This window comes from Pelmatolapia mariae, linkage group LG16_19 (genome assembly GCF_036321145.2).
Source record: "Pelmatolapia mariae isolate MD_Pm_ZW linkage group LG16_19, Pm_UMD_F_2, whole genome shotgun sequence".
Classification (NCBI taxonomy): Eukaryota; Metazoa; Chordata; class Actinopteri; order Cichliformes; family Cichlidae; genus Pelmatolapia; species Pelmatolapia mariae.
Genome location: NC_086241.1, coordinates 63,236,202 through 63,250,649, shown reverse-complemented (window position 1 = coordinate 63,250,649; position 14,448 = coordinate 63,236,202). Strand labels below are relative to the sequence as shown.

At 35.3% G+C, this 14,448-nt stretch overlaps 1 protein-coding gene and 1 long non-coding RNA gene across 2 annotated transcripts in view; one reads left to right on the top strand and one right to left on the bottom strand.

The window, feature by feature from the left end:
* Positions 1–14,448, bottom strand: part of alk (ALK receptor tyrosine kinase) — a 420,903-nt gene that overhangs the window by 230,322 nt on the left and 176,133 nt on the right. The window lies entirely within an intron of this gene.
* LOC134644362 (uncharacterized) lies at positions 7,511–12,930 on the top strand. Its single transcript, XR_010096485.1, has 4 exons — positions 7,511–7,560; positions 10,419–10,454; positions 11,271–11,297; positions 12,840–12,930. It is a non-coding gene; the product is annotated as an uncharacterized LOC134644362 (long non-coding RNA).

Genomic DNA, 14,448 nt, shown 5'->3' with positions numbered 1-14,448 from the left:
TGTGTAAGTGCTGATTACAGCAGGTGCAGCTAATTTAGCTGACCTAGATATACCAAGCCCAGACTCTTAACAGCCACTGCTCCCTTTAGGCTCTGTGTTTGTGTGTCTGTATCAATATTTCTCCCATGTTACATATTACTCCTCCATAATAGTATTTGTGCTAAATCAAAGTACTTCTACTACATCTTAGTACTTCTGCTCAATCATAGTATTTCTGCTAAATCATAGTATTTTTGAAAAATCATGGTATTTGTGCCAAATCATGGTTTTAGGGCAGAACCATAATATTTATTTTATGTTATGAGATTACTACTAAGTGGAGGAATGTCTGTTATGTTATAGTTTATGTGCTGAATATAGTATATCTGCCAAATCATAGTATTTATCCTAAATCATAGTATTTATGCCAAATTACAGTATTTCTGCTAAAAAGCAGAAATAGTACCTTTTAGCAGAAATTTCTGTGAAAAGATATTATTTATGTTAAAACATAGTATTTCTGCTAAATCACAGTATTTCTGCCAAATCATAGTATTTGTACTTATTCATAGTACTTGTGCCAAATCATAGTATTTGTACCCAATCATAGTATTTCTGCAATATGATTGTATTTGTGGCAAATCATGGTATCTTTTTGCCAAATCATGGTATTTGTGCCAAATCATGTTATTTGTGCCCAGTTAAAATTTCTGTTATATTATGGTGTTACTACTAAGTCGTAGAATTTCTGTTATGTTATAGTATATCTGCTGATTATAGTATATGTGCCAAATAATAGTATTTATAGCAAATAATAGTATTACTGCCCAAACATTGTATTTCTTGTAGTATTTGTAGTAGTAGTTGTTGTAGTATTTGTGCAAAAACATAGAATTTCTGCAAAATCATAGTATATCTGTTATGTTATAGTATTACTACTAAGGCATAGTATTCCTACCAAATCATAGTATTCCAAATCATAGTATTACTGCAATTCCATAGTATTTGAACGAAATCATAGTATTTGTGCAAAAACATACTATGTCTGCAAAATCACATTATATCTGCTATGTTATAGTATTACTACTAAGGCATAGTATTTCTACCAAATCATAGTATTCCTTCAAAATCATAGTATCACTGCAATTTCATAGTATTTGAGCGAAATTGTAGTATTTGTACTAAATCATGGTACTTGTACCAAATCATAGTATTTTTTGCAAATCATATTATTTGAACCAAAACATTGTATTTGTACGAAGTCATAGTATTTCTTCTAAATCATAGTATTTCACCCAAATCTCAGTACTTGTGCTAAAACCCAGTATTATTGCGAAATCGTAGTATTTGTACTGAAACATAGTATTTGTGCCAATAAGAGTATTTGTACTAAATCATAGTACTTGTGCCAAATCATAGTATTTCTGCCATATTGTGCTAGTTGTGCAAAAACATAGACTGTCTGCAAAATCATAGTATATCTGTTATGTTATAGTATTACTACTGAGTCACAGTATTTCTGCCAATTCGTAGTATTTGTACTAAATCATACTACTCGTGCCAAATCATAGTATTCAAATCAAAATATAGTATTTGTATCAAAGCATGTATTTGTACGAAGAACAGTATTTCTGCCAAATCATAGAATTACTGCAATTTCATAGTATTTTGAGGAATCCCTTTTGTTATAGTATTACTTCTAAGTCATAGTATTTCTGCTTTGTCATAGTATTTGTACTGAAACATAGTATTTCTGCCAAATCATAGTATTACTGCTATTTCATAGTATTTGAGTGAAATTACAGTGTTTCTGCAAAAACATTGTATTTCTGCTAAATCATAGTATTTCTCTCATCTTAAAGTACTCAATTATTGTATTTGTGCCAAAGTTTAGTATTTCTGCCAAATGATATTATCTCTGCTAAATCATAGTGTCTGCCAAATCATAGTATTTGTGCCAAATTATGGGATTTTGCCAAAACATGGTACTTGTGCCAAATTATAGTATTTGTGCCCAATTAATATTTCTGTTATGTTACAGTATTACTACTAAGTCGTAGAATTTCTGTTATGTTCTGCCAAATCATAGTATTATGGCTATTTCAAAGTATTTGAGTGAAATTACAGTGTTTCTGCAAAAACATTGTATTTCTGCTAAATCACAGTATTTCTGTTATCTTAAAGTACTTGCACTCAATTATAGTATTTGTGCCAAAGTTTAGTATTTCTGCCAAATCATATTATCTCTGCTAAATCATAGTGTCTGCCAAATCATAATATTTGTGCCTAAGCGCAGCATTTGTACCAAAACATAGTATTGCTGCTATATCATAGTATTTGTCCTAAAGCATAGTATTTCAACAAAATCACAGTATTTCTGCTATGTTATAGTATTTGTGCTTGTAGAAAAACCTGTGTTAGTGTGAGCTACATTACCAAGCAGCCTCTGAGCAGTGAGGGAATTCATGGGACTTCTGAGCTAGATGGTCTTCCTTCGTTCCTGGGCTAACGATTGAGGAGAGAGCTGCTGGGAAGGGGAGCAAATAGCCCATCCTGTATTTGTTGGGGATGGTGTGTGTCACATAAACGTGAGTTAATGTTCCATGCTTAAGATGTTTACCCTGCTACTTGTGTGTATTGGTTTTAGTTACCTTTAGCGTATGTGCTAGTTAGCGATAGCTATGGCAGCCCAGTTATTTGATTGTTTTGGGCTTGTTCCTGCTTTGTTTGTTCCCCCTGCAAATTTATGTCAATTTGTACACTGTAATATCGCTGTATTACGTAGTGGCTAAGTAGGAGGCTGACTGTTACTAAGTGCATCAGTGTACATAGGTCATCTCTTGTGTTGGAGTGCCCTCTTGTGGCGCCTTTTGGGTAGTGCCTTAGTAAACGTGAACACTGCAAAGAAGTGGTATCAGACTGGTTTGTAGTGGAGGAATTTGTTGCCAGTTTCTTTCATCTTTAATCCGTATTCATGTTGTAATGTAGTAACTTTTGTGGCGCAAATACCACAATATGGCAGAAATACCATGTTTTGGCACAAATACTTTGATTTGGTATGCTTTAGCTTCTTCACCCCTTTTCAGCAAAATTTTCATTTTTTTCACCCCTTTTCAGCACAAATTCCAGCTTTTTTGGCGGTTTTCAGAAAAAAAAACTCTTTTCAGCAGAAACTCTGCTGATTCACCTCTTTTCAGTGCAACGTTCTGCTTCTTTGCCTCTTTTCTGCAGAAATTCTGCTGATTCACCTCTTTTCTGCAAAATTTTCATCCTTTTTGCCTCTTATCAGCACAGTTCTCAGCAGCTTCTGATAATTTCAGCACAATTGTCAGTCTGTCTACCTCTTTTTTGTGAGAATGAGTTTGGCTCAGTGAGATGAGTAGCTGCCTTGAGACCAGGAGGTTCGAGGGGAATCCTGAATGTGAATGTAAGAAATAAACTGCAGAAAACTTATACCTCTCTCTGTGTCTGTGTGTGTATGGGCTGATTACAGCAGGTGCAGCTAATTTAACTGACCTAGATATACCAAGCCCAGACTCTTAACAGCCACTGTTCCCTTTAGGCTCTGTGTATGTGTATGTTTGTGTGTCTGTATCAATATTTCTCCCATGTTAAAGTATTACTCCTCCATAATAGTATTTCTGTTAAATCAAAGTACTTCTACTACATCTTAGTATTTCTGCTAAATCATAGTATTTTGGCCAAATCATGGTATTTGTGCCAAAGCATAGTATTTCCACAAAATAACAGTATTTCTGCTATGTTATATTATTACTGCTCATAGTATTTCTGCCAAATCTTGGTATTTGTTCCAAAGCATAGTATTTCTGCCATAATCACAATATAACTGCAAAATAAAGGGTTTTTTTTAGACAAATCATAGTGTTTGTGCTAAATCCTAGTAATTCTGATCAATCATAGAATTTCTGCTATGCTGAAGTGCTTTTTGCTAGATTACAGAATTTCTGCTAAGTCAAAGTATTTCATGTAAATCATAGTATTTATACCAAGTCCCAGTGTTTCTGCCAAATCATAATTCATAAATAATGTGGCGTGTTGGGGGAACAGCTAGTTCTCTCCCATCATGCCTTGGGACATGTGCTGCATTTTAGATGTTCTTGTTTCATTGTTTATGGTTACGTTACTTTTAACTGTTGTCTTGAATGCTGTGTTTATACTACGGTACAAAGTCACTGACAGTTATTGTTTTATAGGAAGAATGCAGTACCATAAGTGAGTTCTTTTTATGCTGTTAATGACCCTTGAAGCACATTGTGGCACAAGCAAGTATGTTCAATAAAAAACTCCTCCTACCAGCTTGGGGTGGAAATACAGGCTCAATCTCTCCCTGTGAGCTTCTTTGCAAGATTCATCTGCATGCCACAATAATTTTAATAAAGCAAAGTTAAGATGAGAGGCTTGTGCCAATTCATCTTCAGACACTGCTGACACTCACGGTTGGAGCAGTTTTTACTGTCATCTTACTGTTGAGCCATAAATTACGTTTGTTTTCAAACTCTTGAGCCATAAATTATGTTTGTTTTCAAACTCTTAAAATGAAGCCGTTTCTTCTCTCGTCATATCTCCGCGACGGAGGTACAAAGAGCTATCGCAGTCAAAGTTCATGAAATTCTGCTGATTCACCCAGTAAAGGAATTGTGCTTCTATCCCACCTAGTTTTTGAGTTACACGACATTTTGTAACTCCAGAAAACGGCGCTTTACGCCGCTCACCGCGATCTAATTCTGACTGCTCATCTCCCTGTTTTCCAGGCACTGGCTCTCTTTGCCGGTGGCGCATTTGGTAATGACACGGGTCTGCAGCCCAAAGGTCGTGGGTTCAATTCCACCTTGGTCCACATGGTTTTTTTTCACTACAAATTTATACACTATCACAGACCTGTAATTTATATTGCTAATTTATTACAATTCTGCAAAGTTTTATGATGTTAGCAGTTTGTCTAATACGGACCTCAGATTCTTGTTAACGCTCCATGGCAGAAATACATACAAGTACACAGCCTGATGAAGCAGACAGAAGCAGTACCTCTGATTGCAGAAAGTATTACTACTCCATAATAGTATTTCTGTTAAATCAAAGTACTTCTACTACATCTTAGTACTTCTGCTCAATCATAGTATTTCTGCTAAATCATAGTATTTTTGCCAAATCATGGTTTTTGTGCCAAAACATAACATTTCTGTTAAGCTATAGTATTACTAATAAGTGGAGGAATTTCTGTCATGTTATAGTATATGTGCTGATTACAGTATATCTCCCAAATCATAGTATTTATCCCGAATCATAGTATTTTACAGTATTTCTGCTAAAAAGCGGAACTAGTACCTTTTAGCAGAAATTTCTGTCAAAAGATATTAGTTATGTTAAAACATAGTATTTCTGCTAAATCATAGTATTTGTGCCTATTCATAGTATTTGTACCCAATCATAGTATTTCTGCCATATCATCGTATTTGTGCCAAATCATGGTATATTTTTGCCAAATCATGGTATTTGTTTCAAATCATAGTATTCAAACCAAATCATAGTATTTGTACCAAAGTATCATATTTGTACAAAGTCATAGTATTTCTTCTAAATCCTAAATTATAGTATTTGGCGGTGTCCAAATTCATACACCTCCTGAGGACCCGGGCTTCGTGGTCTACGTGGGCTGGGTTCTCAGGAGGCCGGGTAGGCCGAAAGTGAGCGGCTCTGAAATTGGACGGTCTGGCCTTCAGATTTGCGTCACCAGCTGTCTCGTGGAGTTCAATAAACTTAGCCATCTGCTCCTTACTGTCTAAAAGTAACAGGACACTGGCGTAAATTCTTGATCATGTGACACTTCTGTTTAATCAGTTTTCTGTTTGTGACAGGTTATACAGGAACGTGGAGGCCACACACACTACAGAGTCTAATTTTGATGTGTTTTAAGGACATTACATCAAAGTTGGATCAGCTTGTAGTGTGTTTTTCCTCTTTAATTTTGAGTGTGACACCAAATCCAGACCTCCATGGGTTGGTAAATTTGATTTCTATTGATAATTTTTGTGTGATTTTGTTGTCAGCACATTAAACTACATAAAGAACCAAATGTTTAATAAGAATATTTCATTCATTCAAATCTGAGATGTCTTATTTTTGTTCTCTTTATTTTTTTGAGCAGTGTATATTGCATAGTTTATACACTATCTTCATTTTTCCTATTACTCCAGTCATTGTCAATTTCCCTAAGTTTTGTGATGCGTTAATCAGAATCATAATACTTTATTAATCCCGAAGGAAATTAGGGCTTTAGCCAGCACATTAGCTTATGTGCTGGCTGAAGCCTGTGTTTTTGTGTGTGTAGAAGCCACCCTTACACTAAATACTGGTAATTGATGCCAAGTTTTTTGTATTAACTGGGTTCTACGCTATGAAAACATTTTTTATACACATGTGATTTTTACTTTAACATGTAGTTTCAGAAAGTGTACCTGTTAAGGCTATAGTAAAAATAGTTTTCTTTTATACCCTCACTGAAGAGCGTTGTTGGAGACAGCCTCACCTTTACCTCACTGCAGCAGGGGTGAACGAGTGGGGGCAAGTCCCTTTCTCTCATAATTCATATTATTACAACCAATTTTTATTAGAACTGTACTGTACTGTACTGTATTTATTCTTATTTTATTTTATTTTATTTTATTCTAATTTTTGCTTCATAACTTTTGCACTGTCCACTTCCTGCTGTGACAAAACAAATTTCCCACGTGTGGGACTAATAAAGGTTATCTTATCTTATCTTATCTTAATAAATGAAATAAATGTAAAAAGAACATGTGAGTAGTTGCTGTTAAAAAGCCTCATGGCACTGAACCTCTGAGTCCTGCAGTGCAGTGAGGATGCTTAGGTGACTGTGTTTATTGTTCTGTATTTTAGAACTTGTTCCTCATCTTCTCTGCACAATGTCTGACTAACTCCACATCTTTGCAGACTGTCCTGCACTGTTTTTTAGGTTTGGTGAACTCTTTACCAGCCACTTGGAGTTGAACGGTGTCCAGAACACTGTTCTGATTCCTCCAGTCAGTTAAATAAATCTACCATAATGCATTACATTTTAACATAATGGCGTTATATTTTATTATTTATTCACCTTGCAGTCACTTTAATTTTAAAGCTGATAAATTTTAAAACTGTATATACTGTATATTCTGTATATTTATTATCTCCCTCTTATTGCCTGTTTATGTCCTGTCCTTACATTCAATATCATGCTGCTCTGTTGTATGTTAATTGCCCATTGGGGAACAATAATATCTTTCTGATTCTGATTCACTGATATCAATTTATGAATTTTAGTCATCATTTCAAATTCAAATAATACTGTTTGGAATTTTCATTCAACTTATAGAATTAAAGTTCTGTTAGTTTTTTTCTGTAGCAAATAAGTATTGTACATAAATAATTAAATTAACATACATTTTTTACGTTTTCAATGACCATTTGTGTAATGGCGGGATATCCCACTACCCGTGAACGCCTCTTGTTTCTTATGTCTCCGGCTCATTCTGCCCCTCCGCCCACTTTCTCCGACTGCCGCTGGTAAGCACTACTTCTCTTCTCTTCTCTGAAATGAAATGTCTATAGTCTGTTTGAGTGATTTCCTGAGTTATTGTTACTGACTTTTAAAGCCAGTTGAAGTATAAGTCACATTAAAGTAACACAATGGCTGCTTTTAAAGGAGTTATATAGAAGATAGTCCTGACAACCCAATGTTAACTCCTAGCGCTCCTAAAGTCCCAGTGTGAAATGAGGGTTCATTTGACTGTTTACTGCAGTTTATTGTGTTGTTTTTTTTGCCTTCATTTAGTGTGTTAGTATTTCTGAGTCTGTTACAGAAGGTGCAGTTAGTTCTCCTCTTCACAAATCACTCGGTTAAAACAGGCTTTAGGTTATAATGTTTTGTAACGAGCCGCCATTGATTAACTGCTGGAGTGGCAGGTTCGGCAACTTCAAAGGAGCCATTTTACCGCTTCTGACTGAAAAAGAGTCACGTGCCTGTGCCCATGTGTCTGTGTTGCAGGTTAATTAACGGAAGGGAGAGAGAATGAGGATAAAACACGTAGTTACTACAAGAATAATAAGAACTCTTAATAGGAAGGACACTTTAAATTTATAATAACTGTTTAACAAACACTTGTTTGTGCAGACCCGCTTTTAAATAAAACTTTAATTTGCAGCTCTGTTTGACTTCTCACTTTGTGGAAAATTAATGAAATAAAAATGAGCCCACCTTCAAATAAATAAACTGCAGCAGTGAGCTATTAATATTGTTAATGTGGTATGTAGATATTTGTTTTAAACACCAGCATATTAAAATATACTAAATGATACTGTGTGCAGTTGATAATACTTTTAGGTAGTAGAATTTCATTCCAGGCCACGTCAAATGAGCCTACAAATATATAATCCAAGCATTTATTTATGATTGTTTCTGCTTTGAAATTGTTTTGTTACCATTTGATAAAGTGTTCAGTGCTGGGTGTAGCAAGTAATTTCTTATGATATCAAATATGTTATTTAATAGCATCAAAGTATTAGAGCATTATGTCTGTGAAGGTTCTCAGTCATCCAGGTCATTGAAGTCTAAGGAGTTTGGAAAGGAAAGTGTCTGGACTTGTTTAAATTGCTTGAAGCTTTTCACCTGTCATATGAGAAGCTTCTTCAGTGAAGAAGTGAAGAACTTAACAGGGTTCGTACGGGTGCTTGAAATCATTGAAAATGCTTGAAATTTAATGTTGTCCTTTCAAGATTTGAAAAGGGCTTGAATTTTCAGTTGTGAGAGATTTGTGACGTTTACCGTGTTTGGAGTCTCAAGTTAGTGTGTTGTCTTGTGTAATTAGTGTGTAGGCTAGTCGTTGTTTTGTTTTGTGTGTCAGTTCTACTAGTGAACGTCACAGTCGCAGGTTTATCCCTGTGCTGTTCTCATCTGTGTTATAGTGGACACAAACTATTTTAGGGAGTTGCATAAATAATTTGTGTGCCTTCTTATTTGATGCAGAACACTTGGTCTGTTCTGTTTTGTAAATAGTTATGAAATGGTTATATGAAAAATGTCTGAGCCCTGGCTGAATTTTTAGGTGAATAGTACCATATAACTTTGTATGCAAAACTTGTGCATTTTTTTAAAAGTTACAATTTCTATTTGCATTTCAAGTTTTGAAAATGATTTGTTAAACATGCTTATGGTTTTTACAGTCAAAAATATCACTTTCTACTGGCATTTTAAAATTGGTCGGAATTTAGATAAAATTGTGCTGATACAGTATATCAAAATGAAAAATAACAGATTAAAAACTCTTTATCTTGCAAAAGGTGAAATATAGTCAAATAGGGCTAATTATACCCTGGACACCAGAGGGTTAAAGGCTAAAAGCAAAGTTGTCACAAAGTACTGTTTATATTTGTGTGTATTGCTGCAGCTTTTTTTGGCTATTAACTTGGTGCCTTTGGCTGAAATAATGGTAATATGAGGGGTTAATCCATATGGTCACAAAGAATAGCCACTTGTTTCTGTGCTACCAAAATTCCCCGGCTTTCACTCCAAATGTGTTTATGGTCAGCACCTACACATTAAACTACTTAAACATTATAAATGTCTTCAAGCTCACACTGAGGCCACCGAGACAGTACACACATTTGTGTATTTGTATATGAATATTTCAGACTTTAAGGCTGCCTGTTTATTTAAGGGAGATGAACAAAATACATTGGAATTGTACATAATAATATCATCAATGATAAATTCAATAGATTTTAAGTAGATGCTTGTGCATTCTTAAAGTCTTATATGTTGAATTTAACTATGTGATCTGTTCAAAGCCTCTCCCAGTCAGTGCTGTTCTCCATGCCTGTCTAACTGTGCATGATGTTATTAGCACAAACACTTTAAAGGTGATCATTTAGGACTTCAGAAATAATACAGACAGCAATGTAGCTAGCAACAAAACAGTTTAATTGGGAATTAACTTACAAAACAAACAACCAACAAACAAACAAACATCTCCTATTTCTTGTCACACAGGAAAGAAGCATCAATGTGCTTGAAAAGCTTGAAAAGGGACCTTGAAAGTGCTTAAAAAGTGCTTGAATTTGACCCTAAAAAAGGCGTATGAACCCGGACTTAAAGAACTTCAGACGCTTTTCTTTCCAAGCTCCTTGGACTATTAGGGTATAACATGACTAAGAAACTTGTGTGGCTTATTGCAGATAGATGAAATTACATTTAATGAACATGGCAATCTTTAATAAGGTGTAGAAAAATTTTGTTGTTTGTATTCCAGGTGTGGTAAACAAAGAAGTTTACTGAATCTTTTTGACTACAGAGAGTGATGCATTATTGATTCTGATGCTGATCTGAGTTATCTCATTCTGTATTTTTGTTCTTTGTCTTTCGTTAGACGGAGTGAAATAGAAGCTTGGTTTTGCCGTTTGCAGTAAGTAAACAATGATTGTAACTGAAGCAATATGGACCTTGGGGTTGTGTAACATGTTTACAATTTATATACAATTGTTTAGATTTTTGTGACATCTTGCCATTTGCTTATGGGCAAAAACACATAGGATTTATAATCTGTCGCAGCAAAGCCCCCACACAGGACCTCTGACTGTCCCTGAAAGTGTCCCTGAAGTTTAATAGCACATTTTTCTGATTTTAATATTTGATGGCTTATCAAATCATACATGTTTTAGGACAGTCAGTATAAGTGGTAGCTTAAACGCTTGAGCAATAAGAAAAAAACTAAGAACTAGAGTTGTGAGTGGGCAGTCTTTGGTATATTAAAGCCAGTGTGTTCTTTATTTACGCTATAAGTTAAATTAGTTTATTAATTATTTAGTGACTTTAGTAACCCCAACTTGCTCTCCGATGCATCCATCGGAGTGTGAATGTACTTAGAAAGCACTGAGTACAGATGAAGTGCTTGTGAGAATGGGTGTGATTGGGTGAATGTGGTATGTTGTATACAGTACTTTGAGTACTCCAGGAGAGTAGAAAAGAGTTATATAAGAATCAGTCCATTTACACTTTAATTCTAATTACAAAAATGGTGTGCCACTGTTGTTGCTGTAACATCTCAATATATACATGTATTTTGGGATTTACATATTCTGTCCAAACTAACTAAAATCTGATGAAGTTTTCTGTTGCTTCTGATTTAAATAATTACTTTGTATCTAATAGTTTTAACCTGAAGAGACTCAACAGTCTGAATCATTACACAATGATCTGATGTATTGTTTCCTTTCTTTAGACTGCTCATCTGATCATCTCAAGTCTGGTAAGTAAAGGTTTGTCTGAGGTACAGTGCTGGGAAGTCTTTCTTCCTCGCAGATTTCGTTTGTTTGTATTTTTTTGTCACGTTTAAATGTTTCAAATCATCTAACAAAGATAACCTGGATAAATACAAAAAGCAGTTTTACAGTGATGATTTTACTTATGAAGCACAGAAATGCAAACCAGAACATCCTGGTATAATGTAAAAAACAGTTGTTCTCTAATACCCACATGTGGAAGCCCTGATAGCAACAACTACCATCAAATATTTACAGTAACTAGTAATGATTGATTTACATCACTGGGGGGATTTTGGAACACTCTACTTTCAGGATTGTTTTTAATTAAGGTCCAATATAGGGTTTCAGGCCATGCCAAGTATCTCAATTTCATTGAAGTCCAGAATCTGATTAGTCTACACCAAGAGTTTTGTTTCATTCACAGTTCCTTGCATTTTTTGGATCAATTTATCCATTTCTTGCTGTGAATCCTGAGTGTGATTAAACTGAAGCTCAGGACCTGATGGCATGATTCAGGTCCTGAAGTAGTAAAGGAACTCTGGACCATCACAGTAACAGCACCAAGTTTGACTTTAATGCTGTTGTTTTTCTGAAATGTTTCTCTCACTATAAGAGGCTCAGTTTAGTGCAGTGAGTCAGCACAGCTCTTGGTGATCATCAAGATGTTTTTAGGCAAATGTGAGAAAAGATTTGTGTTCTTTTTGGGCAATGAATCAATAAATTTGAGTTGAGTGGATGTAAAGTTAATGTAGAGCAGGGAGACTGAAACTGACTGCTGTAATGTCAGTGTGTAGGTTTATTTGGACCATGTAATATTTACAGCAACTGTTGCAGCACATCTTGGTTTAAGTCAATAGACTCTGTTTTTATTGTGTTAACAGAATGCAGAATGCAGAATGTCCTTATAACAGTTCAACCACCATTGAATATTGCATCTGTACTGTATATTTTAGGATTATAAGGCATAAGGGCAATGAATGGGTCTGTTTTAAGCACAAGGGACATTAAGCCAAACAAAACAGTCAGATAAGTCAAGCTTTGTTCAACTCATTTACAAGAACTCGCAACATTGTTCAGTAACACATAAAATATAGAACAATACACTCACTTTTTCTGTTTTTTCCTCTTTCACAAATTCTCCATGGGTTGATCAGTTTGAAATCTGCTTCACAAGTATGTCTCTTAACTGGTGCCAGGTCCTTATGCACACACACAGCGTCCTATTACGTTGAAGTACAGTGCGAATTACACCACGAGGCTCCTGACTACAGTACCGACAATCCATTAAGTGGGTGCGGCTTTGTAGCTTACCAAAGTCGTACTAAAACATTTTGAGAGATTTTTCAGCGCCGTGTCCCACATAGAATTGGTTTGAAGTCAGTAAGCACAGCCAGAATGAATACATAAGACGCACTGTCTATTTTTGAGAACATTAAAGATTTTAAGTGTGCCTTATTGTCTGAAAAATACAGTAAAGCCAGGTTTATTGGAAATATGTCTAATTCCAGTCCCTCTTTGTCTTACAGGTGACCTGCTACAGAAGCTCTCTCCCTCTATCATTAACAAGCAATTCAGTCTGTCCTATCACTCTCCCCACTCTATCTATTTTGACAAGACGTTCTATCTTGCTTCACTCTATCCCACAAGCTCTATCTAAGTTATCAAAAATCACGTTTTTGACTGGAATCAAATTTTGACTGGAATCAAGTTTTGACTGGAATAATCAAGTTTTGACATGGCCCCATTTTTGGGAAATTGAAGTTACCAGTACTTCATCGATCTGTTACAGAATTCTGAGAGGTCTCTGCTCTCACTGCTCCTTCTTTCCTATCGTTAAACTCTCTCACATCCAGTCTTTTTGCTGGAAATTACAAGTAGAAAGTTGAAAGCATAGTTGTAGAATTACAGTACAGTAGAACTTACAGTAGAAACTTCTTACACAGCCCTCCATTTGTCATTTTAATTTTGCATTAAACTTTGGAATTAACACTGATAGTTTGGCTTACTTTGATAAATTATATAAAATATCACCTTTTTAAAGGTTTATTTCTAATAAGAGAATCTGGTTATTTTGTAATACATACATTCAGACCGCTATATTCACATAAATAATAAATTAGATCCAAATACATTTTGCTAGTCTGTTTAATTGGCTATAACATTTGACTGCAAGTTTATACTATTATTATTTAAGGACAAACCCATTTGTCACTCAGTGTAAGTATTCAGTTAGTATCATCGAGAAGCTGCCTGAGGACCAGAGTTCCTGTTTCCTGACTGCTGCAGAACATCCAGCTGAAGAATCCTCATCGCCTGTCATCTGATCACCACACCACCACAGCTCCATATATTTGATTTAAATTTTAAATTTTAGAGCTAAGATTTTTATTATAGCCTGTTGATTTTTGAGATTTATTCGGCATATCTCTTTACAGAAGTTCTAATTATTTACCAGTCTGGTTAAAAAAAATATAAGAAGAAAAATTGTGTAATTTCTGAAAAGGCTACAATAAAACGGACCAAAGTGTTTCCAGAGAACTTTGAATATCTTTTATTTTGAGTTTGGAGTACAAATCAGATTTTTACATATATTTATATATTCATAAGAACATTTTAACATAGTATAATTGTACATTTCTCAGATTTAATAGTAACTTAAAGAGTTATACGTTTTTCTGTGTTTCAAGGTTGAGTTTTGTTTACATTTGTGTATAAACACATATAAGCTCCAGGTTATACTTCAACAAAATGCCAAGAAAAGGTCAAAGGTCGCAGTCCCAGAAGCTTAGACGTCAAAAGGAGAAAGAACAGGTAAATGTTTCTCAGAGCAGTGAGCAGGTAAAGGTGTCTGTCACAACTATTCCCAGTACAGAAGTGCAGAGCAGCGTTCAGACAACCACTGTGTCGTATGCAGATGTGGTAAAGAGAGGTGTTCCCTCAGTGTCTGTCCCAAAACCTAAAGTTACGCAGGTAAACCATATTGAACACCAGGTAACTGTACAAACACAGCATGATGGACTAACTCCAGGACCGTCTCATGTACAGGTTACAAACAGTGAAAGTCGTCCACGAGTGAGTAGCATCTGTGCGTCCCGAAGCCAGGCCTCTCCTAAGTATGGAAAGTACCGGAATCAG